The following is a 27231-nucleotide window of genomic DNA, read 5'->3' as shown; positions in this document are numbered from 1 at the left end:
TATATGAATATATAGTCTTATAAGAATATATGAATACAAGAATATATGAATATATAGTCTTAGTTTTTCTCCATTAGGGTCATTAAATGATTCTGGATCTCTCCAGAGCAAGCCTGTTATCTACAGTTTCTGAATTTTTTGTTGCTGGAAGTTCTATTTGCCATAGGTGTTCATCAGCTGTTCAACATGCATACCTCTTTATAAGACTCTTCCCCTTTTTTTAGGATGAGGAAATACTTAGTATATAATATCCTGAATCAATAGGGCCAAATCATATCTTGGAGCATATCTTGTAGACTCTATCAGGTGTTATCTTGTCCACCTCCCTACTCCTTTCTCTATTTTAGACAATGAATCTGAAGTATAGAGTTTAAGGAAAATTTTTATTTTACTAAGGGGAGAGGTATTACCACAACTCAGTCAAGAAGTCTTATGTTGGTATAGGTCATAAATAATGGGAAAATGAAAAATTAGAGAATTGCAATGTCCATTGTCATTGAAGCTTCCAATTTCTATTCCTTCGCCTGGTAATTGACAGTGGCGTGTTTCTAGAAGCTTGTGTCTGCAATTTTTGTTTAAAAGACCATGTTGGATGTAACATGACTATTAATAGAAATGTGGCTAATAGGAAGTTGATGGCTTCTAGGGGACATCAGAAGTCAGAGAGGACCCAGGAGTGATGGGTTTGTGCTAGAAAGGGGGATTTGATGGCAACTGCATAAATAAAGCATAAGTTTCTGTGTCTGGTTCTTCCTTTTCTTTTCTCTTAAATTCATGGTTTGGGGCAGGGTTTTAGTGATATGGAAAGAAAAAGGATGAGTAAGGGACAACATGTATTATAACTTTTCATTTAATGTGTCCTAATAACAGTCTTTTTTTCCACCTTATGGGCTTGGTAGAAAAAGCATGTCTTGTATTTAATAGTGCCTTGAAGACATGTTGATGTTTTGTTGTTAACAACTGTTGTTGTCAGTGCTAGGAAGAGGATGATTAAAAGGGAAAGCAATAAGAAGCTAATAAGGCAAGTATGTTGGTGACAATTTGAGGAGACCAAACTTTTTGTACTATTCCCAAAGCTAATATGAAATATGCCTCCTTTTTCTCATGCTTCATGTAGTGATTGCTGATTGTGGAGGTGGGGGTGGGGAGTAGACTATATCAGATCTGTCTCCAAGAGTGGAAAATCCTGGCTGTATTACACCATTTTCTTCCTTCACTTGAGCTGTGTACTCTATATATTTTATTATTCTCTAGTAATATTTTATTTAAACTTTGCTTCCTAACTTTAATTCTGTTTTTGGGGGGGCGGGTACCAGGGATTGAACTCAGGGGCACTCGACAACTAAGCCACATCCCCAGCCCCTATTTTGTATTTTGCTCAGAGAAAGGGTCTCACTGTGTTGCTTAGCACCGCACAGTTGCTGAGACTGGCTTTGAACTCGCAATCCTCTTGTCTCAGCTTCCCAAGCCACCGGAATTACAGGGATGCACAACCATGCTTGGCTACCTTTAATTCTTATATAGTGGTTTTCTTCCCTCCACCTATTCTTCCTACTGGCTTAGTGCCAATTTAAAAATCAAACTTCTTTTATTATTTGTTTTTTGGTAGCACTCATTTTTTTGCTTCATAAATTCACTCAACAAGCTATTATGTCCAGACTAAAAGCATGACATTGAGGAGAGGGTACTGAGCTACATCTCCAGACCTTTTTACTTTTTTAATTTTAAGACAGAGTTGTTGTGGCTGACCTCAAACTTGCAATTCTCCTGCCTCAGCCTCCTGAGTCACTGGAATTACAGGCATATGCCACTATTCCCAGCTAAAACATACATTTTGAGGCTCACTTTCTAGCAAGGAAAGATATAACATAAAAAATAGATATTATCACTAAATAAATATCGTATTTTGAAAAATAGTGTCTCATCTCTTACTTCCAAGAAGATAGTATAAAATTTATTTTCCTTATTCCTCTTGACAACTCTAACTAAAAATCCCTGGATATTGCATATATAATACAAATATAATGGAAAAGTGAAGAGAAGTTGTCAGACAGACCTCAAGGAATGACATGATGGTGAGTTCTCTGGAGTTTATTTTCCCCTTATATATCCCAGACTTGAAACTGAAGCATCCAGTAACCTGGAAGTACCAATGACTGTAGACCAAAGAAGCTCCCCTCAAAATTCACTTATCTCTAGCCAAAGGACTAATAGAACAATGTAGCTAGACAAAAAACTTACAGAATAACTACTCTGTCTTAGCCACCACCACAAAAATTTGCCCTACTGTTCATAATAACAAAGGCCAGATGGAAAGCCTAGATTTCCACCTTCATGAGCATTTAATGTGGTTCCCCACCACTCTTGCCAGGATGGTGTCTAAGTAGGGAAACTGGACTTTCATTCCCATCGCCTGGTATTGATATGACTTTTTCCCCTTTTGCTGCAGTGTCAGCGGAGCCTTTGGGCAACAATAACTAATACCCCTACCCAGAATTAATGAAGAGCCTTCCTTAGGCATCAATATAGGCTTAGTGGTCAACTTGGACTTTTAACTACACTTGGCAATAATGCAGTAGTGCCCTCACTTCCCATGCCAAAGCAATGCATTTAAAAAGCCAGTAAAAACAGGTTTAAACTGGGTGCAATGGCATGCATCTGTAGTTCCAGCTATTCAGGAGGTTGTGACAGGAGGATCCTTTGAGACCCCCATCTCCAAAACAAAATTAAAACCAAGAGAAGCAACAATAACAAAACCAGAATGTTTAAATAAGATCTAGAATTTTATAACATGAAAATTTCAAGGTTTCAATAGAAAATTGAAAAGAAATCAAGATCTCAAAATGAACAACAACAAAATAGACAATCTATAGATAAAAAATTAGATTTAACTAAGAAAAATATTATAATAGTCATGAAAGAAATGCTTCAGTGAGAAGCATGTCTCACTGAATTTTGAAACAAACGAAAAAAATATAAAATCCCTACAAAGTAATGAAAGGCATAAAGAGGAACCAAATGGAAAATTTAAACACTGAAAAATGCAACAACTGAAACAAAAAGCTTAGTTGATAAGATTAAGAGCAGAATGGAGAGAAAAGAGAAAAGAACTTAATGAACTGGAAAATATCAATAAAACACAACTTCAAAAAGGTGGAAGAGAAGAAGAGAACATCGTCATTAGAGTTTTGGAGAGAACAGGATGAGGATGATAAAGTACTTGAAGATATAATGGTTGAAAATTGCTAAGATTTAAACCTGAAGATTCAAAAAGCTGAGTGAACTTCAAACTAGTCTAAAGAATCCATACCAAGATACATCATGATTACACTCTGAGAACTAAAAATAAACAAAATGTCTTAAAAGTAACTAGAAAAAAGTGACATCCTATGTATAAAGAAAAGCAACTCAGAGAACAGCATATTTCTCATCAAAATCCCTGGAGGCAATAAGGAAGAGGCATGATATTTCTCACGAACTGAAGAAAAAAAAAATCAACTCAGAAGCCAATACCCAGTGAGAGTATCCTTTAAGAATAAAGAAGGAATCAGGACATTCTCAGATCAAAGGATAAAAGAAAATAAAGAGAATTTGTGGTGAGCAGACCTATTCTAAACAAATGGCTAAAGGAAATTCTCTAAATGGAAATGAAATGACAAAACAAGAAACTTGGAACATTAGATAGGGAGAACGTAGAAAGCAAAAACATGAGTAAATACAATAGGCTTTTCTCCTCTTGAATTTATTTTTTTTGCATATAAAGCAAAACTTATAACAACTCTGATGAGATTCTAATGTAGGTAGAGAAAATATTTGAAACAAAACAGAGGAGGGTAAAGAGATGTAAAGCGAACAAGATTTCTTTATTTCACTTGAACTGGTAAGATGATAACACCAGTAGACTAGGATAAGCCACATGTATGTATTTTAATACCTACAACAACCAATAAAAAGCTATAATGAAGAGATACATTCAAAATCACTGTAGATATGGGCTAGGTAGAGGGAGTGCTATGCCTGTGGAAGTCCCTGAGGCAGCCTCAGCAGAGGAGAAGTAGGAAATGGAAAATAAAATGACTAGTCTGGAGAAAACTGAAGAAGCAAAATTGAAAGCAAGGTATCCTCATCCGGGACAAAAGTCTGGAAGTTCAGATTTTTTTAAGGAAATTATTGTAGAAAGGGCAAAAAATATTTTGACTCTGGGAATTGCAACATAGCAAAAGCAACGATGAAAAACAAGCAACTTCCCACTGTAGCCCCAGATAGTACAGAGGTCACTGGTGACCACATTCCCTCTCCACAGGAGCTTCCTCAATGGAAACCATTCCTTGTTGCTAGCAAGCTGGCTGGCTGATTAAAAGAGCTGACCTGCATGAATTTTCTAATTCCCATTATTTCTCCTTCATATGTTATTTATTCACTTTTTATTTCCTTTCATTCACTAAATCATTTGAGACTGTTGGCTTTGCAGGTAGTGATAGTATATGCTGTGATTGTAAGGGAAAATACATGTGAAGAGGTTTTGATTAGTTTTAACAGTGCACTGATGAAAAGGATGTGTTAGAGCAACATAAGTAATCTACTTGAAAATATATATCAATGTATAAATCCCTGAGGAAAACTAACATAAATACCTATACATGAAACTAAATCAACATACAAGACATTGAAGAGGTGAAGATTACTATATGATTAAGAGCTGGCTTTTTGAATCTCAACACTTGGAAAAGGGAAACAAAGACTTTTCATGTCATTAGAGAAAAACACAATCAATTTGGAGGAAAATAAATGTAAGAACAAGAACAACAACAACAAAATTGTATATATTACCTAAGTCCTAGTGTAGGACTGGTTCCAACAAGTAACAAGAAAATTTTACAATTTTAATGTTTGGGTCTTCCTCACTTCATCTTAATTATAGCTATGTATGTTTCTTTCATTTAATGTAGCCATGTAACCTCTGTATTGATTTTGATTTTTTTTTTGATACTGGGGATTGAACCCAGGGGTGCTTAACCACTGAGCTACATCCCCAACCTTTTTAAATATTTTATTTAGAGACAGGGCCTCTGTGAGTTGCTTAGGGTCTTGCTGAATTGTTGAGGTTGACCCTGAACTCAGGATCCTCTCACCACAGCCTCTTAAACCATTGGGATTACAGGCTTGTGCCACCATGCCTGACTGTATTGATTTCTTCTGATTTTCCTTTTGGATTTTGTAAAGCAGAAGTTTAAGACCATAAGTTGGAAGAAAATTCACATAATTCAAACATAAATAGAAGGGACTCCAAAAGATTTGTATAATTGTGCTTGAACTTGAATGGCCTTAAGCCTGTTTGAGTTTTAATAATAGAATTTTGCTTGGGCAATATTTGTCCATTCTGGTGTGTTTTATGTGACTTCAGTACTTAACAGCTGCCCTTGAAGCTGGTATTCTTATTTAGTTCTTTAGTGTTAAAACCTTTTATTGTTGAAGATGTGAATGAAGTATGCATGTGCATCGACTGTTGAATTCACTTTTGTGCCATTTTTGTACATACAGTAGTTTTACACAAAAATCACTATAAATAAAATAGAATTCTTTTTAAAAAAGTTTAAGTAGGGGCTGGGGTTATGACTCAGAGGAAAAGCACTCATCTAGCAAGCGTGAGGCACTGGGTTCGATCTTTAGCATCCCATAAAAATTAAATGGAGGCATTGTGTCCACCTACAACTTAATGTTTAAAAATGTTTAAAATGTTTTAAAACAAAAATGTTAATAAATGTTTAAAACAAAAAGTTTAAGTAACTAAGAAAGGTAAGAAGAAAACAGAGAAACCAAAAATATAACAGGAAGTAAGAAATGAAATGGAAGGCTTTTAAGCCCTAAGATATCAATAAATATACTAATTAAAAGACAGAAACTGGAGCAATAGATTCTAAAACATGACCTAACAACGTGTTATCTCCAGGAAACTCATTCAAATGCAACAATATAGGCTGGTTGAAAGTAACAGAATGAAAAAACAAAGTATACCATGAAATATTTAATCAAAGGAAATCAGAACTAGTTATAATAATGAAACCAGAATTGAAGACAGGCAGTCAGTGCAGATAGGCAAAGGTTCCATCCACAGAATGGAGGTCAATTTGGGTCCAGGAGATGGGGTCTGAGGAATAGAAATGTCAATGCCTTCAGAGGCCTTCCTCTACCCTTATCAAGATAACCTGCCCTTGCTCCAACCTGTTGCTAAGATAACCTATTCCAGGGATTGTCTCTCCCTACAGGGAGTTGTGAAAGTTGTTAATTAATGTGTCCTGGGTCCCCTTCCTGCCAGAATCACTCCACCTTGGCCCCTCCAGCCCATCTGCTTCTCACGTTTTGGCCAACTCATCTGGGCCATCTCCTGGGCCTAGTCACATATGCAGGAAGGAGAGAGATAAGAGGAAGAGAGCAGGAGAACAAAGGAAGCCTAGGATATATAAAAAAGGAAAAATGCTCTCACTTCTTGGAATACCAGGATACCAGTTATGTCCCCCTTCTCTTTCCCAGAAGAAGTCTATGTTACCCCTTTTAAAATAAAACCTGCTTTATATGCTTGCCTCTGTGTACTCCTCTAATGTTACACTTCAACATGTGAGGAATCAGAACTTGTTACTGTTAACCGGCAGTATCAATAATATCAGACAAAAAAGACTGAAGCAAAAAAAGAAAAATTACCAGAAACAGAGAATACAGAGTGATAAAGGTTCAATACACCAAGAAAACATAACAATTCTAAATGTATATGAACCAAATAATGGAGCTGCAAAGATATGAAGCAAAACCTTATAGCACTGAAAGGAGAAATAAATTAATCCACAATTATATTTGGATACTTCAACACCCTCCTCTCAAAAATTGGTGGAACAACTAGACGTAGAATCAACACTACATATATATACACCTCAGCAGTACCTAACCAAGAGAATTTAATAGATTTTTAATAGACTTTTATAGAGCATTTCACCCAACAATAGTAGAACACACATCCGTTTCCACAACCCACAGTCAAGATACTCAAATATCAACGTAGACCATATCTTTGGCCATGAAACAAACTAAACAAATTTAAAAGAATTGAAATTATACAGATTGTGGTATTCAGCTGTAATGGAAAGAAACTAGATATCAATAGCAGAGGGATGGCAGGCAATTTCCCGAAATTTTGGAAAAAAATCAATAAACAACACACTTTTAACAATTCATGAGTCAAAACAATAAGTTCCATGAAGTTTAAGATAGTGCATTATTAAACTGCATAAAAAAAATAAATCAACGTGTTAGATGCAGCTGAAGCAGTACCTAGAGGAAGACTTACAGCGCTAAAATGCATACATCAGAAGAGTCTCCAGTCAATAATAATAATAATAATAAAAAAACCTAGAGGGAGAGCAATATAAGCTAAAAGTTTAAGGAAGAAAATAATAAAATAAGAGCAGAAATAAGTAAATCTGAAAAAGAAAAACAATAAAGACAAATCAGTGAAATAAAAAGCCAGTACTTTGAAAAGAACAATAAAATTGACAGACTAACAGAAAAAAAAAAAGAGAGATAAAACACAAACAACTCTATACACATAAATTTGACAAGTTAGACTAAGTGGACCAATTCCTCAAGAAACATAAATTACCACAACTCAACCAAAACAAAATAGCTAATTTGAGTATCTGCATAGCAATGGAGAGAATTGATTTTATAATTTTAAAACTCCAAGACAAACATTTCTATTATCTGATGATTTATTTGGAGAATTAAATTGAGTTAACATCAATCTTACATAATTTTTCCAGAAAATGAAAGAAAGCATTTCATATTTTATTTTATGAACATTTTTATTAAAACCAAAAAGTACAAATAATTTACAGAACAAAGTCTAAAATTAATATAGATGAAAAGAACTCCTTAATAAAATATTAACAAATAAAATCCAGCAATATATTTTAAAAATATACTTCAGAGTCAAATGGGGTTTATTCCAGGGATGCAAGACTCTTTCAACACTTGAAAAGCAATCAATGTAACCCACTCTATTAACAGATCAAAGAAGAGATTTGATATATCAAGTGATACAAAATAGCATCTGACAAAATCCAATATTGCCTATGATAAAACTCAGAAAAATAGGAATAGAGTGGAACTTTATTAACTTGATAAAAGATATCTACCTAACCTATATTTAATATACTTAAACCCATACTTAACAAAACCTATACTTATATGCATTTAGTAATGAAAGACTATATGCTTTTACCCTGAGATTAGGAGCAAGTCAAAGATGCCTGTTTTTACCACTCTTATTCAACACAATGCTGGAAATTTAAAACTCTGCAATTAGGCAAGAGAAGGAAATAAAATCCATATAGAACATAAATTAAATAAATACTGTTCCTATTTACAAATGACATGCTTGTCTACGTAGAAAATCTGAAGGAATTTACAAACCAAAATCAAAACAAGACCTGAAAAATGGGCTTATCAAGGTTGTAGGATACATAGTCAATGTATAAAACTTTATTGTATTTATTTATATACACCAGCAATGAACATGTAAACATTAAAATGAAAAAAAAATAGAGTATCATTTATAATTGTTTGAAAAAGTGAAATGCTTAGGTATAAACCTAACAAATATGTATAAATTTTGTATATTGAAAATTATAAAATACAAATGAAAGAAATAAAAGAAAATCTAAGTAACAGACAGATACCATGTTCATTGATTGGAAAACTAGATATAGTAAAGATGTCAATTTCCCACAATTTGGTATACAAGTTTAACACAATTTCTATCAAAATTTCAGAAAAAATTTTGTAGATACAAAAGAATTATTCTAAAAGTTACATAAAAATGTAAATAAAGTAGAATAAATAAATGAATTTTGAAAAAGAAAATAAAGTAGAAAGACTGACTTACTAACTTCAAGATTCTTAGACAACTACATTAATAAAAAATTGGCAGAGGGAAGGACAATAAACCAGTGGACAACAACAGAACCTAGAAATAGCCCCACACAAATATGCCCAATTGATTTTTGACAAAGGTGTAAAAGCAATTCAATAGAGGGTAGGTTTTTCAGCAAATGGTGTTGGAGCTCTTGAGCATCCTAGGGGGAAAAAAAAAGGACCTCAAACTTCATCTCATACCTTATATAAGAATTAACTCAAAATTGATTACAGAATTAAAGTGCAAAACTTAGAACTATACACCTTCCAAAACAAACAAAAAATCTTCAGGATCCAATATTGACAAAATCCAGGATCTAGAGCTAGGCTGGAAGTTCTTAGACTCAACACCAGAAACCACACCTAGAAAAATTGATAAATTGTAGTTGGAGTTTGTTAAAATTAAAATTTGTTCTGTGAAAGGTCTACTTAAGAGGAGAAAGAGACAAACTATAGGGAGATGTCTTTTTGTTTTTTCTTGCCTTCCTTTCTTTCTTCTTCCCCTTCCCCTTCCCTTTCTTCCTTTCACAGTACTGAAGTTTGATCCTAGGCTCCCACATGCTAGATAAGTGCTCTACCACTGAGCTACATCTCCCAGTCTAAAGAAAAACTGTAGGTGGGAGAAAATATTTGTAAACCACATATCTGACAAAAGACTGGATTCTAGAATACAGAAAGAACTCTCAAAACTCACCAAACTAAGTTAGAAAACTATCAAAAGACGGATATTTCAACAAAGAGGAGATACAGATGTCAAATAAGCACGTGATATCTGATATTATTAGTCAGGAGGAAATGCCAATTAAAGCCACAATGGGATATTAATGAGATATCTGGACCCATCAGACTGGCTAAAATTAAAAATAATGATAACAACAAATGTTTGTGAAGATGCAAAGAAATATTAATTGCTGATGGGAATGTAAAATACACAGTCACTCTGGAAAATAGTTTGGCAGTTTGTTAAAAGAAAATTAAGCATGTTTTTTAATTTGGCAGTTTGTTAAAAGAAAAATATAAGAAATATTATCCAATAATTATATTCCTGGACATTATCCTGGAGAAATGGAAATATATTCACACAAAAACCTATGCAAAATTGTAATAGCTTATTTGTAATAGTTCAAAACTTTAAACAACCTAGATGTTATTCAGTAGGTTAATCTTTGAACTACTATGGTGCATTCAAACCACGGAATACTGTTCAGCCCTGGAAATGAATGGACTATTGACACACAATATCTTGGATGACTTTCTGGAAAATTATACTGAATGAAAAAAACAACTAATCCTGAGAGGTAAACATATTATGAGATTGTATTTACATAATCTTCTTGAAGCTAAATATTATAGAAATGGAGAAAAAGGTTAGTGGTTGCCAAGGGTGAAATTTTTGATGGAGAGCAAAGAAGAAAAATGGATGTGGCTATAAAAGGAGAACTTGAGGGATCCTTGAGATGATGGAAATGTTCTGTTTTATTTGTATCCATTGTCAGTGTTCTAGTTATGATGAAGTACTATAGTTATAAAATATATTATCATTGGGGAAATTGGGTAAAAGGCACATGGGATCCCTATGCATCAATTATTTCAATTACAAGTTTAGTTAAAATGAATTTATAATTTAGTTAAACAAACAAAGTAGTTCAAGGTAAAGGGGACTGGGGATTCTGGACTTATTTGAAGAAAGAGGGTATGATTTTAGAATGTTCAAAGAATGTCTAATTCAAACAGTGACATATGAGCTAGGATCATCATAGTTCATTTTCTGTTGCTAGTAACACAGTGTTACAGACTAGCAAAATTTAAAGAAAAGAGGTTTATTTTGGCTCATAGTTCTGAGGGGCTAAATTTGAGGGGCCACACTAACTAGTTTTCTTTATCAGTTTTTCATTACTATGACAAAATACTTGAGATGATCAAGGTTTCTGAAGAAACGGTTTATTTTGACTGACAGTTTGAAAGGTTTCAGTCCATGGTTGGTTGGTTCTGTTGATTTTGGGCCTGTGGCAAGACAGAACATCATGGTGGGAAATGTGTAGTGGAACAAAACTGCTCACTTCCTGGCAACTGGGAAGCAGTCCAGTATCCTATTATTCTCTTTTAAGAGCACATCCTCAGTGGCATAAGTTCCTTCCACTAGGTCCCACTTCCTAAAGGTTTCACCCTTCCCGATTGTGCCACAGACTGGAGATGAAGCTTTCAATATATGGGCCTTTGGGGAACCTTCCATATCTAGACCATAGAACTAGAATATAGAAAGAAATAAAGGATAACAGGTAGCTCAGAGAGCCAGGTTTGGATTCTAATGGAAACATTATCCAAAATTGAAGTAGTTCCATAAAGCCCCACTTTCACTTCTACTGGCCATTGTTAAAGCAGAACATACCTGTATCCATGGGTTCTGAGTATTAGACTTCAGATCACTCCTGCTGGTGCCCATTAAAACTACATGCCTTCACCATCACTTCTACGAGAACACCAGTTCCACATACACAGTGCCACTCTCTTCATGCTTTTCTCTATATAATTCAAATCTCATGTGGTTGTTTCTGATTGGCCATTATTTGAAGGAGAATCTGAGAAAGTAAGTTATTTCTGCTATTTTCTTGAAATGATATTCATAATGTGAAATTTCCCTTAACATAGGAAGAATTTTCAAAAGATGCTAGGCAGCCCAAAATGACAAACAACCATAATGGTAACCTGGTGTTTTACATAACCCTACTCTTGCCCAGTGCAGTCCCCCGAAGTGCACTATCCAATTTAGTAGCTACTAGCAACAGGAACTTAATAAGCACTTGAAAATATTTATTTTGAGAATAAAACTTAATAAGCACTTGGCTAGTGTGTATTGAGATATGCTGTAAGTGTAAAATACACGAGATTTTGAAACTTCGTATAAAAAAATTAAAATTTCACTAAAAGTTTTATATTAATTACATGTTGAAACAAGTTTTAGTTATGTTGATATTTAATTTATATTGTTATTTAATGTAATAATTCTTATTTTTACTTCTTGTGTTTAATAGAAATTTAAAAATTACAAACCTAAGTTACATTTGTGACTCACCATTATAATTCTGTTGGACAGAGCAAGTCTGGAGAACAGATCTTGAATTTAGTGCTTCCTTATAGCTAAACACTTGCATGTAGTAAATTTTCGCTTTCTAGTTTATAATTACCAACTTTTACCTTAAAAGAGGAATAAAAGGGTATATAATAGAACATCATGGAAGATATTCACTTAATAAATTTTCCTTCACTCAATGGAGAAGGTCTGTGACTGCACTGATTTCATAAAATTTCATCACAGGGCACTGGTCCCAACTCCTGAAGAATAGACTTTGAAAAAAGAATGTCTGTGCTGATAAGTGACGTCACAGTTGGGCAAAGGAATATGTGCTAATGAACCATGCAAAGCTCCAGTCACTAAAGTTTGGGGTTTACAGATGTGTTTTTATGGATCCTTATTTACCATGAACATTTAGATGGTAATTGGAGCACAAATCGTCTGTTAAAATAGTTATTTCAGCTTTCCCCTGACCATCATAATCTTCCGGTAATCCCTCTTTTGGCCCTCTCCAGCTGTCTGTCCCTTATTCAGAGAGAGGCCAGCTTCCCCTTTGCTATCGTGAATGAAGGCTGAACCTTAATGTGTGGCCACTTACATAGCTTCTCAGCTTTCTCGTCAAAAAAGAGGCCAAACCATTTTATATGTCCACTGGCTTCTCCAAGTGTGGATAAGCAACTCTGTCCACATCCAGAGCAGATGCTTCTGCTAACAATGATGACATAAATAAATAATTTCCAGTTACTGAGTACTCAGTCCATGCCAGGAACTGTACTAAATGCTTTATCTGCCTTGGCAGATAGCAACAATCCTCACAACAAACATGCAAGGAAGGTACTATTACTATACTCAATTTACACACAAGTAAACTGATGATCAGAGAGAAGAAGGGAAAACGTTTCTGAAGTTACCCAGTTTGAGCACCTAATGGAGCCAGGATTTAAACCAAGTGTGTAGGAGAAGTATACTTAACTACTATGCCAGACTGCCTCCCTTGACTGGAATTCTTATGTGTTGACTTGAGGCAATGTCATCCAAATATTCTACTGGCAGCTGGATGAAGCTGCTTGCAGCAGGAAAGGCAAATTCTCCTGAGAGGGTAGATGAATGTGTACTCCGGAGGAGACTATGTTGTCTGCCTGTATTGCCTGTGCCCCTGGGGCTCAAAGAGGAGACTATGATTATTTAAGTTGAGAATTCACTCAGTTCAAAATAAAATTCTTATGGATAGAGTTTTCACTATTTTTAGTTCAATCCAGCTTTTATGGGAAGTTTAATCTAATTTAATTTAATTATATGAAATGTTAGTAAAAGATGTTCTGGAAGTTAGAATAGAACATATGACCCAAGGGAGGTGGGTAAGTCAATAATAAAATGTCTAATTGTGGGGGCTGTTGTAACACTGGGGTAGGTTGTATCATCTTGGAAAACCCTAAGGGTCAGTTAGATTTCTGTTTCCCAGGGGTGGTTTAGGTGTGAGATTCTCTGAGGAGGAACTCACATTTCCTTGTGATTCTTATTCTTAGTAAACTTACTTAAACTGTCAGTTCAGGTCTTTTGAGAAGCAGACACCAAAAAGGGTGTCTCTCTTGGACGTATGTGAATTTTATTTTGAGAAACATCCTGGCAGAGTTAAGTTTGAAAGGTGTAGGAATAGACAGCAAGAACCTTCAACTGGTGATGCACGTCTGACACCTATGGAAGGAGAAGGAGGAAGAAAAAGAACTGAGCAGAAGGAGCCTCAAGCCACAGTGAAGTTCTGAGTCCTGGCCAGGCTGGTAGGGAGCTTTAAGCAAAAATTCCCCATTAGTGAAACCCCATATTGTAGGGGACTGGCCTAGCTCTACTGCACCTTCTGTGCTTAGTCATTGTCTGGGTCAGGGGGGAGGGGTTGGGATGGAGAGCCTGGCTTCAGTGTGAATGCTGCCATGAATCTAAAGGTACAGCAGCTGGAGCCCATCAGAAAGCTATGCTTCTAGCAGCAGGTTCTCTTGAAGGGATCTGAGCAGGGCATCTCAATGTCTGCCCAGTTACACATTGCCTTGCCAAACGAACATTGTCTTAAAATTTACTATCAGTGTCAAGTGAATCAAGAAGCAGTCTTTTCATTTCAGTGGAATTTTCTTCTAAAAGTAAATGCCCTAAAATCTAAGTCATTATCTATAAAAATTCCTTTATCTCTTCCTTTCTAGACACCAGATCCAACTTTCTAGACTTTTTTTTAATCTGTTAAAACTTTGCCATGTTTGTATCTAATAATTTTTCTAAGTATTTCAAATTTCTATCTTTATGTGAACAGAAAGAACACTCTTATACATACTTCTCAATTTTATTTTTCTATAAACATTGACTAATCTAAAATGATTGTTAATTTTGTCTCTTGAATATAGTTAAAATTTATCTTTTCTCTGTTCCTTGTGCTGTTACGTTAGCTGTTTCCTCATCCTAACTTTCTTACATTTTGTAGCAGCTTTCTATCTATCCTCCTTGCCTCTAACCTTTTTAGATCTAACCTTTTTAGAGAATTTCAATGACTTACTAGCATTTAGAAGGAAAAAAAAATCCAAGCTCCCCAGCATTAGAGGCTATTCATTCACAAACTTATTTCTGCCCCCCTTACTAAATTTTATCTTTTATTCCTGCTCCACTTTCTCTTCAGTGGTATGGAATCAATTGTATTTCTGCACACTGCCTGCCTATATAAATTTCTTTCACAGGATATACTTATCTTTGTCCATTTGACACACGACTACCAAAAATCTGCTCAGATACCATATTCTTTTTGAAGTTTTTCCTGATTTCTGGTCATCCACTCCTCTGCAGTCTGTAATTAGAAGCTCCATATTTTGTATTATAGCTACTTATTTTCTTCTCTCAAAGGCCCAGGCTGAATTAGTTTTGTTTACCACCCTTGCAAATAGTGCAGTGCTTAACCCATGAGGGGTATTCAATAAATATTGGTCTAACAGAACCAAAATTTAATTACAGTATTTGTATTGCCCACAGTGTCCACCACAGAGTCTTATTGAACAGATATTTGTGAAATGAATAAAATGAAAATATACTTAAGGAATCATAAGAAACTCAGTTTCAATATTCAGTAAATGAATTTGTTGACATTGAGGTTTACATCTTTTTTTATTGGTGCATTTTAGTTATATAGACTAGGTTTATTGTGGCATGTTTATATATATAATAACACACTTTGATATCCACCCAATATCACCCTTTCCATCATCTTTTCTCCCTTCTCCTTATCCCAACCCTTCCCCTCTAATAGTTTCTCTCTAATAATCTCTGCTGCCATCATGTCTTTTTTGTTTTTTTCCATCTCTCTCTAGATTCCATATGTGATACTTGTCTTTATGTATTTGTTTTATTTTACCTAAATAATAACCTCCATTTTCCTGCAAATGTTCTTCTTCTTCTCCTTTTCTGTTTTCCTTCCTTCCTTTCTTCCTTTCTTTCCTTCCTTCCTTCCTTCCTTCCTTCCTTCCTTCCTTCCTTCCTTCCTTCCTTCCTTCCTTCTTTCCTTTCTTCCTTTCTTTTGATTGAACCCGGGGACACTTAATCACTAAGCCACATCCCCAGCCCCCTCTTCTTTTGTTTTGAGACAGAGTCTCACTAAGTTGCATAGGGCCTTGTTAAGCTGATGAGGCTGGCTTTGAACTTGGGATCCTTCCTCTTCAGCCTTCCAAGTCATTAGGATTACAAAATGTTCTGCTGTCTATGTATCATACTTTTTTGATCCATTCATCTTTTGTCAGGCATCTAGGCTAATTTCATAACTTGGTTACTTTGAATTGTGTTTCGTTAAACATGGGCATGCAGGTATCTCTATGCTGACTTTAATTCTTTGGGGTCTATATGAAACAGTGGAACAACTGGGTTATATGGTGATTCTATTTTTAGTGTTTTGAGGAAACTCCATAATGATTTCCATTGTGGTCATACTAATTTACAATTTTACTAATAGTGTCTAAGGGTTTCTTTTTTCCTACATCTTGGTCATCATTTATTATTTTTTATATTCTTGTTGATAGCCATTCTGACTGGAGTGAGATAGACTATCAACATAGTTTCGATTTGAATTTCCCTGATGACTAAAGATGTTGAACATTTATTTATATAATGATTGACAATTTTCCATCTTCTTTTGAAAAATATCTATTCGGTTTACTTGGTTTATTGATTGAATTTTTTTCTGTTAGTGTTAAGTTTTGAGTTCTTTATGTATTCTGGATAGTAATTCTCTGTAGGAAGAATAGCTGGAAAAGATATTCTTTCATTCTGTAGGCTGTCTCTTCACTCTTTAAATGTTTTCTTTGTGGGCAGAAGCTTTTAAATTTGATGCAGTCCCATTTGTCAACTCTTGCTATTATTTCCTGAGCTGTTGGAATCCTATTTGAGAAATTGTTGCCTGTGCCTATGTCTTGAAGTATTCACCCTGCTTTCTTGTAATAGTTTCAAAATTTCTAGTATTATATTTACATCTTTGATCCATTTTGAGTTGATTTGGGTACAGGATGAGAAATAGGATCTAGTTTCAATCTTCTAAATATGAATATCCAGTTTGCCCAGCACTATTTGTTAAAGAGGCTATGTGTTCTTCAATGTGTGTTTTTAGCGATTTTTTTTTCAAGAATAATATGGGTATATTTGCATCGGTTTGTCTCTGTCTTTTATTCCATTGATCTAAATGCCTGTTCTTATGTTAGTACCATGCTATTTTGTTACTATGGCTTACCATTTTCCTTACTTGAGAGCATTTGCCTCATTTGCTTTACTGCTGTGTCCACATCATTTATTTTTGTTATATATATATATATCATATATGTTATATATAATATTACATAATATTATATAATTGAGGGCCTGAGCAATTTTGCAAGAATGGCTATCATTTTTGTTTCTATGTAATCTATACTTGAACAGTTATACTGGGGTGTATCTGCAGAAAAATGTTCCTGGTGACGTTTGACTGTTCTTCATTAAAATACCTTATGGGTTTTGCTATCGGAAAGACTTAAAGAGGGCTGGGGATGCAGCTTAAGCGGTAACATGCTGGCCTGGCATGAGCGGGGCGCTGGGTTCGATCCTCAGCACCACATAAAAATAAAATAACAATGTTGTGTCCACCGAAAACTGAAAAATAAATATTAAAAAATTCTCTCTCTCTCTCTCTTTAAAAAAAGAAAAAGAGAGACTTAAAGAAATCAAACTTCCTGGTTCTGTGCTTATCATTCTCTCTTATACAAATGTTGCTAGATGTTTATTTATTCATTAATTGTTCAGCTTATAGTGGTAAGTAAATAGTCCATGAAAAAATAATAAATAGTAATCATAAGAGTAGGTGCCTATTATTGTGGGTTTATGAAGACACCAAATTAGTTGACTTAATCTCATAACAACTCTATGAGGAAAAAATATTATTTTTCTTTTAAAGATGAAGAATTTGATACTCAGGGAAGTTAAGTGGTGGTGCTAGGATTTGAAGATAGACTTTTCCACAATTGAGTCTAGAATCATGTCTTTTAGAATAATTCCCACCCCACTCATCTGAATATTACTGATATAATTTATGTTTGTTGAGTTTTTCTACTCAGTCTAGGAATATGATGATAAAAACTACTAAATTAGATAATGCCATACAAAATAAAATTCTGGAATCAACATCATATTTACTGAATACCTAATACATATAGTTAGACCTACATAGAGCAGTTGTAGTTCTTCTCATTTTGCTCATGAGGATTATTACTATACATGCTAGTGTTTCTTTCTCAAATTCCTCCAATTTTCAACAAACTAATAGTGAATTGGTGTGGGCAGAATGTCTACATTTAAATTGACAGTGATAAAATAGTCTTGGGTAGATCTGTCTATTTGGATAACATTTATAAATGGCTTCCTCCTTTTCTACTTCTCTTTCCGAAAAAAGCAAGAATCAAAAAGCCTGGCATAATCTGGAATAGTTGCCAAGTCCCCATGTGAGGCCTTTATTTTGCTTTTAATAAAGACAGACCACAACACAGCCCAAGGGGGACTTCAGCCAGACCTATAGCAACCTCATTTCCTCCCAGTATTAGGCATGGTGAGAAACAAATGGTTCTGAAGATATAAGCTCTAGAGATGACTGAAGAGAAATTTGGACAAGAGTAGCTGGGGCTGAGGTATGTGTGGTGGCAGGGGCCAAGTCTATGTGCTAAGGTTAATCAGAACATATGATCTGACTATCTCCTAGAATATAAACATCCCCAAACTTAATGGTTCTATTTATGTTGAAAGAAATCAAGAAACAAACTTTGTTATGTTATTTGGAATAAATTTGTGCAGATGGTAAGCAGAGCCAGACACTGTTTGAAGTTTTGTGACAAGCCAGGAGCATACATAAATATGATAACTTTTCCTTTTAGAAAGTACTTGATTTTATCAGCTTGTTTACCTATCTGTCACAAAAGAGGATAAAACCAAAAAACACTTGCATAGACTGATACCTGAGAAATGTGTTTCTGGTAGCTGAGAAGCAACAAGAGAATCATATATCAGTTTCCTGCTCTTTGTTAAGTGCAGTAATAAACTAGTTCTTTGAAAATCACCTAACTAGATGTCAAATAGAATGTGACAGTGGACAGATTTATAGCAAAAAGTAGACATTGTCTGTGTAACAAATTGCTTTCTTGCACCAGTATTTCATGCTCTGTGCAGATAAATCAAAAGCAATTTGTCACATTCTCAAAATTCACTCCCATTAAGTTGTTAAACAAAGCAAGTAATTTCAGTACAGAGTTTTCCATTCTTTAATCTTCAGCCCAAGGACACCACTTAGGCCTCTGACAAACCTGGATAGTTATCACAGTCGGAACAGAACTGGTTAAATCTTATTCTTCCTTCCAACAAGGAGCTAAAAGTAATTGCAAAATATTTCATCCCCCTTGGCTCTGTGTGTAGATTTAAAATTAAATTGGTTCTGGTAAGCAAGCTAGAACAGGGCAACTAAATTGAATTTTCTGAGGAATGTTGTGAATCCTATGTGAAAAGAAAAAAAAATTAAAGTTTGTATGTTTCCTGCTATCCTTTCGTTTTATTCTTTCTCCTGTCCATTACATTCTTTCTGTACTCTTCTTCCTATTAGGATAGCCTCCATATTACCTCCTTTGGAGATTTTTTTTAATTATAATTTGTTCTTTTTAGATATACATGACAATAGAGTGTATTTTGACATACATACACAGAGTAAAACTTATTCTAATTGGGATTCCATTCTCCTGGTTGTACATGATGTGGAGTTTCAGTGGTCGTGTATTCATATATGAACATAGAAGAGTTATGTCCATTAGATTAGACAAAGGGGAATGAAGGGATGTGAGGGGGCATGGAAATAGGAAAGATTGTAGAATGAATCAGATGTAACTTTCCTTTGGAGTTTTATATGCATTTCTGCACATGCAGATTTCTGTGAAAGTTCCTCTCACTCTTTTTGGTCCCCCTTTCCAAATATTTATTCTTGCCACAACTGCAAATTTTTCCCTTTCTCTTCTCATTCATACAGTTTCTATGGAATGAAATTATTGTGAACATTTTAGCAAGTTTGCAGAGAGGAAATGCAATTACAGAAAAGACCAGAGACTGGGGCATGTTAGTCTGTTGTTATGTTGGTAAAGCATAGTCACATACTTTTGATGATATTAACAGTCAGTAGATCATGACATTCTGAAGAAAATTCTAGAATCATTCCCTTAAAACTGAATTTTTCCTTTTTTCCATTTTTTTATTTTAAAATTTATTTTCTTACTGCTTGTTCATTGTATAACATGAAAACTTTAGAAAAGGATATAGAATAATATAAAAATTGCATGTAAATTTGTTGAGGTACAAAGAAGTATTTAGAAGGCAAAATAATCTTGCCATCAAAAACAGAAGCTATTAGTGATTTGGCACATTTCCTTCAGTGCTTCCTGTTCTTTTCAGAACATATTACTTTGTAAATTGTTGAGATTATACTGTGTATACACTTTTGGATATTGCTTTATAAGTTCTATTAATTTTTTTTAAGTTGATCTTTGACATAGGGTCTTAGTATGAAGCCTGTCACATTACCTCCCTGCCTTGATTCTCTGAATGCTTAGTTAGTAGGGAATATGGAATGTGCTAAAATTCAATCAAGTTTGACAGCAAATGGATATCCATCTTCTATTTTCCTTTTGCCTTTGAGTATAGAGGGAAGGTATCTTTATGTTCCTATGGTTCAGATTTCTTGGCTTTAACTAGGGTGATTTTTCATGGGACTGGGTAACTTTTCTTATTAAGCATTCATTCCTTATGTAAGAAGATACTGGATCAGACATACATCTGATGTTATAGCAAGTTACTAAGTGTGGCTGTCCTGGATTAAGAAGTGCTTGCTATTTGGCCTCTGGGCAACATGTTGGAGCAATCTTAGTTTTTATTTTATGGTTCCTTCCAGCAACATAAATGCCCCAATTGATTCTAAATTGTGTTGGTTGGAGAATTCATAGTGATTTTTGTTTTGTTTTGCCTCTTATTTTTATTGAAGAAATATTACTAGTTTTCACAATGATTAAATCTTCAGTTTTCACTTTCTAAAATTTTATTTCCCTCAAAGATCCTATGGGAAAATGAAAAAAAATAAATTGACGTTATTCCCCTCAATTATTTATGGATTTGAGCTCTACCAATCATTCAGTAGATTGTTTATTTTTATTGAAGAATCTTCCTCTTACATTTTAGTCCTTAGATACTTCCCTTTCAAAAGATCTGTTTAAATTTTTTTAAAAGACCCATCTAAGATGCCCCTAGTGACAGCTTTAATATTATTTCTTTTGCTCTGATTCATGTGTCTTCAAACCATGGCGCTCAATCAGTATTCTACATTCCTGGGCATTTTGAGTGGCGTTTGAACTGCTAATTTGGGTAGATTTTAGACTATTTTTCCTCAACAATGGAGAGTTTTTAGGTTGGTATTTTCTGGGTTTTCAGGAAGAACCCCAAAGCTAGTGTTATGATTTAGATATAAGGTGTTCCCCAAAACCTCATGTGTGAGACAATGCAAGAAGGTTTAGAGGTGAAATTATTGGGTTATGAGAACCTTGACCCTCTCAGTGAATTAATCCTTGATAGGGGTTAACTGAGTGGTAACTGAAGGTAGGTAGAGTGTGATTTGAGGAGGTAGGTCTTTGGGGATATCTCTTAGGGGAATATATTTTGTCTCTGGAGAGTGGAGTCTCTGTCTCTGCTTCATGGTGTCATGTTCCCAGCTCCTCCACCTCACTCTTTCACCATGATGTTCTGCCTCACTTTGAGCCCAGAGGAATAAAGTCAGTCTTCTAAGGACTGAGACCTCTGATACTGTGAGCCCCCAAATAAACTTGTCCTCCTCTAATTGTTCTTGCCAATCACAGCAACATAAAAACTGACTAAAATGGATAGGAATATGTCAGTCTTCTTTGAGGCCAGTTCTGTTTCCAAGTATTTTTGGGCTCTGCTTCATCTCTGCTGTGCACTCATAAGATTTATACATAATTTACTTCACTACATGAAGAATGGTTTATGAGTGATTTCTGTCCTAAAAACTTATCTAAAAATTGCTTCCATTAAAAAGATGAACTTGGGACTGGGGATGTGGCTCAAGCGGTAGCGCGCTCACCTGGCATGCGTGCAGCCCGGGTTCGATCCTCAACACCACATACAAACAAAGATGTTGTGTCCGCCGGAAAATAAAAAATAAAAAAAATTACAAAACCTCTCTCTCTCTCTCTCTTTAAAAAAATAAAAAGATGAACAAAATATAATTTTGTTTAAATTTTGGGGACAGAGGCTTTAGTCATCTCATTTTGGTTTGAGCACTTCTCTGTGGGCTATTAAAAGTTTCCTTATAAAGAGATAGGGTTATTTTATCATTTTTGCAACTGATGTTGTTGCTGTTTATATTACAACTCAACATTAAATCTGAGTTACTTAATATAGTTCTTTAATATTTTTCTTTTGAGGATCTCAAATCTTTGAATGGAGAATCTTAACTGTAGGAGATATAAAAAGGGAGAATGATCTAAACTCACCTCAAATCACATTGATAGAGGATTCTATTCTATTTGTCATGATGCTTCAGAGATAGATGTTCACAGTTCAGTGGGTTGACATTAGAGGTGTTTTTTGTAGAGAACAAAGTACTTGTTATATTTATAGGATTTTCCCTTCCTCTGTATCTTCCTTAAAATACCCATTCAATTCATCTCCAAATCGTGTTGATGGTAATTATCTCATGAGCATCCCTTGAATCTGTTTCGTTAGCCTCAGTGCCACTGCACTACCAATACATTTGTTACTAAAATTTATTAAATAATATCTAGTCCGATACTACAAAACATATTATCGGCTCTGAGTCATTGCCACTATGGTCAGTCAGTTACAGGGAATCTAAGAGCTGTAGCAGTTGGAGAAGTGGGATCATGGAAAAGGTGTCCAAAGATCACCAAGTGAAACAACAGGTGGCTGCAGCCAACCAGAAAGCTCAGGCTGAAATTGAACAGTACCACCTGTGGAGGGAGAAAGAATTGAAGGCCAAGGAAGCCGCTTCACTGGAATCCATGGCAGTTGTAATACTGAGGTGGAGAAGGAGACCCTTGAGAAGATGATCATCCTCCAGACAAGTTTTCAGCAGAACAAGTTGAAGCTTAGATGACCTCTTGGCCTTTGCCTGCAAAGGTCAGAAATCCATGAAATCTATCACATATATGGATGGAAGAAAGAAGTACCTACTTCATGGATTGGTATTGTATGTGTCCTCATGTAATATGAATCTTTAGCAAAGCTCATGTTCTTTTCTGATCAAAAGACATTAAATTATTTATGTATGCAATATAGTGGGTCTCATCACTTTTTGGAGAGTAGCAAATCTAGCTTTCTTATACAGACTTAATACTCCAATATATCATCTTTTAATATATTTCTTAGAGTTTTATTAATAGAGGCTGTCTGGTTTCCTATGACATTCAGCACAAATAACATATGTATTAAGTTGAGTTTTTCTTTCTTAGATTGAGGAGAAAAATTATTTTAAGAAAGAAAGGGATTAAATAATTTTTTTTCCCTTATACTTTCTTGAAGTTTAGGGGATTTATCTAGAATTAGTGTTAAATAGTTGTTTATAACTTGTGTGAAGCAATAGCAGCTTTAAGTTATCCATTCTGACTGATTTGAACAATGCATACTAGTATACTTGTTTTGCCTGCTTTTAGATGTTCTTTTAATCAAAATAACTAGGAGATAGAATATAAGAACTTGCTAAACATTATTATTTGGTGTACTGATAATCCACTTAGAAGTAAAGACAGTCAAGTAAAAATAAAACAAAACCCACATTATCATATTCAATCCTCATAACAGTTCTGCAAAAAGTATATTATTATCTTTATTTTACAGAAGAAGAAACAGAGGTCTGGGAATTATTTAAGTTGAATACCCCCCCACACCAATTATTTAAATTAAATAAATTAAACACATTTAAGTGACAAAGCAGGTTTTAAATGCATATCCACTTGGCTCCACAACTACTTCAATATTGCCTTCTAATTTCCATAGCCTTCTAATTTTCCTGTTACCACCTCATTCCCATTTCTCTTTCCAGTCTTATTTTGCAGTGCTATTGTATATTAAAACATACGAACATCAGTGAGCCTATTATTGCTTTTACAATGAACTTCAGACCTCTTGTTCATTTCAGCCTGATTCTAGCTGGACCCCTACTGCATCTTTGACTACTTTCCTTTCCCATTCACTATCTTACTACCTCCCAGGTCCTTATGCTTTAGCTGCACCAAACTTGTTGGCATTATCTGAATGGTTAATTTTATCTGCTGTTTATGTTGCCTAAAACACATTCCACATGCCCATTATGATGTGGTGACTCCTATTCATCTCCCTAGACCAAGCCCCTATGTCACTTCCTTTATGAAACTAAAAGTTTCAGCTTTCCTAGCAGAATTAGTAACTCTGATCTCTGCACTTCCATTACACATGCAAAGAACTTTAGTTATCTATGTGTCTATTCTCCCTCACTAGACTGTGAGCACCTTAAGGGCAGGAGTTATCTTATTTTTGTACTTCTTTCAGCTTCAAACATATTCTGCAATGGGCACTGATTAATGTACCATCCCTAGAAAACTTGGAACCACATCATGTCTTGGTCAAAGAAATACAATTCAAAGACTAGAATAATGTTTGTCAAGGTCTTCGTTCCCCTCCAAACTACTTCTATGCGCAACAACTTGTTTCTCATTGCCATCTGATTTTTTCTCCTCCTTCTTTTCCCTCCTTCTCTGCTAAACTTGTCTTGCTTTTCTTTGGCCTTAATTCTGTCTTCCTATTCTAATTTTTTATATTCCTCATCATAAAACCTCAAAGAATATTTTTCCAGCAGAGGTAGAAAGTTCTTCAGTGATACAGTAGCAAAGTGAAGCCGAGCAGGCAAAAACTCAATGCCTTCAATTAGGCAAAGTCTTAAAGGAAGACTATGAATAATACACCTTCATATCTGTAAAGATTCCGCCCCCCCCTTGTTCACAATGTGTTTTGTGTTGAATTTGGTCTAGTGGAAGGGTAACTGGATATGACTGGCTGACTTCAGTTCTAGATCTTGTTCTGCATCATCCAGAGCCTTAAATGAGGTATGTAATATAAAAAGTACTTTGTAAGATATAAAACAATACAAGAACATTGAATGATTACTGTTTCTCTGGGCCTGTTCTCAGTTGCATTGAGAATTCTCTCTTTCTACCCTGACTTCTTCTGTCTCATCTAGGAAGATGCTGCTGCAGAGATTTTTTTAAGTTTACATTTTGTTTAGCATATAAGCTGAAAAGTGCATAAAACATGTACATATGATTTAGTAAATGAAACCATATAACTCTCAAGAAATAGAACACTGCTGGCACTCCCCAAAGGCCTCCACATATCCTTTTGCTGATCTTTCAAACTTTTGGCACTGGCCTTTTTCTATTCCTTTCAGTCATAACTTCTCTTTCCTGATGACTCAGAATTCTTCTTGAGCCCGATGACGCATTGAGGTCAGTGAAGGTATCTGGCCAGGGAAAGTTTTGTCTAACAAAGTAGCTCTATCTCATTCCCCCTCCTCCTCCTGGGGTTGAGGGGCTACTCCTCTTTCCCTTCACAACTATCATCTTTTTTCCTTGTGCTGGGGAAGGTAAGCAGACTGTGGCTCACTGCCCTCCTATTAGCCCCGTGGCATCAATACTATTGTGGTGCCTTTCTTTCAGCATAATTAGATACCATTTTTATGAGCACTTCTTGCTTCTCACAATAGCATTAGAGAAAACATTTGAAAACTTGAAAAACAATAAGAAGTATAAATGAGTGTGAAGTGATTATAGTGAAATAGTTTATATTTCTGTGTTTTCTGTATTTGAACATATTTTAATCTTGCTTTTTTCACATATATTATAAGCCTTTGCTTATGCCATTTAAATTCTTTACTAAAATTATTTTAATAGTTGCCTAATATCCTGTCACATGGATATAGTTTACTAAACATTTCTTTATAAATGACATTTGTGTTCTATTTTTTAATTTTATGAGTAGCCTCAAAGTAAATATCTTTGTGCTCAAGTTTTTCTTACATTTCAGTTTTTTGGCTTAGGTACATTACCCAAACTGAAATTATTGATTTAAAAGGTAAAAGTTTCAATTTTTTTTTAACCAATTGTAGAAGTATTAAATGTTCCTTATTGACATTCTGGAAAATAATAAAGAAAATTACAAAAGTTACCTTATCAATTTCTGAAGTAACAAATAAATCCTGAAATATCAGTGGCTTGACACACAAAAAAGGTTTATTTTTCTCTTGGAGAAATGAGGATCAAGCCTTATGATCCAGGGACACAAGATACTTCTGCATGGGGACCAGGATACTTCTCTTTGTGGCTCCACCATTTTGTGGCCTTAAAATAATCTTGCTATCACAACTGATAGTAGGAAAATGTTGAAGATCACACGTGTAATGAGGCTTAGAAGTGACACTGACTTGGAGTATATATGTCATTGGTTTTTAACATGTCACTCAATTTTGTTTACTGGAAGTAACTCCTGTTAATATGTTTCATTTTAATCTCTTTATATAAATATATGGAATATTAAGCAAAGAAGTGATTACTTTGTATATACTTTCTTGTATCCACTATATTGCCTATCATTTTAGAAATCATTGATCTTTTTGTTATCTTTATAGCCTTGCATTTTTCATAGCATTATGCATTTAGAATTCATTTATGCCTCTTGTATATTACTAACATATTTTCATCACTGAACAATATTCTACCATATGGATGTACTATGACTATTTATATATTCACCTATTGAAAGACAACTTGGCTGCTTCTAGTTTGGGTCAAATATGCATGAAGCTATTATAACATTTACATGAAGGTGTTTTGTGGACAGAAATGTTCAAATTAGTTGGTTTAATATCCATGAATGTGATTTTCCTATTTTCTCCTAGAAGTCTTCATTTTTTCCTGTTTGTCCTAGAAGTTGTGTATTTTTGCATTTTACATTTAAATTTATGATCCATGTTGGGTTAACTTTTGTGTAAGGAATAAGAACTGTATCTGGAGGCCCAGTGGCCTGCTGAGGGGCAGAGCCGCACCCCACCCCCCGCGACTGCCAGGTAGGCGGAACGGTGACCACCGGCAGAAAAGGCCCAGTGGCCCACGGATGAACAGAGCTTCCAATCACTCCTGCAAGGTAGGCGGGCCTGCGACCCACCAGCAGAAGAGGAGCAGCGGCCTGCTGAGAGGCAGAGCCGCCCCCTCCCCCTGCGCTGGCAAGGTAGAGGGAACTGTGACCACCCACAGAGCAGGCCCAGCGGCCTGCTGAGGAGCAGAGCCGCCCCCCACCCCCTGCGCCTGCCAGGTAGGCGGAACGGTGACCACCGGCAGAAAAGGCCCAGTGGCCCGCGGAGGGGCAGAGCTTCCAATCACTCCTGCAAGGTAGGTGGGCCTGAGACCCACCGGCAGAAGAGGAGCAGCGGCCTGCTGAGAGGCAGATCTGCCCCCTCCCCCCGCGCCTGCAAGGTAGACGGAACTGTGACCACCATCAGAACAGGCCAGACCTGCAACCGATAGACAGAACAGGCCCAGTGGCCTGAGGAAGGGTAGAGC

The 27231-nt window shown here is 35.4% G+C and overlaps 1 protein-coding gene, 1 long non-coding RNA gene and 1 pseudogene across 2 annotated transcripts in view; all 3 read left to right on the top strand.

The window, feature by feature from the left end:
• The window catches only part of Hpse2 (heparanase 2 (inactive)), a 660291-nt gene that overhangs the window by 246916 nt on the left and 386144 nt on the right, over window positions 1-27231 (top strand). The window lies entirely within an intron of this gene.
• LOC125617968 lies at window positions 1353-5007 on the top strand (annotated as a pseudogene).
• LOC125617969 lies at window positions 7308-22939 on the top strand. The gene is made up of 3 exons (XR_007349105.1): window positions 7308-7319; window positions 19910-19919; window positions 22564-22939. It is a non-coding gene; the product is annotated as an uncharacterized LOC125617969 (long non-coding RNA).

This window comes from Marmota marmota, unplaced genomic scaffold (assembly GCF_001458135.2).
Source record: "Marmota marmota marmota unplaced genomic scaffold, marMar, whole genome shotgun sequence".
Lineage (NCBI taxonomy): Eukaryota > Metazoa > Chordata > Mammalia > Rodentia > Sciuridae > Marmota > Marmota marmota.
This window is presented reverse-complemented; position numbering and strand designations above follow the sequence as displayed.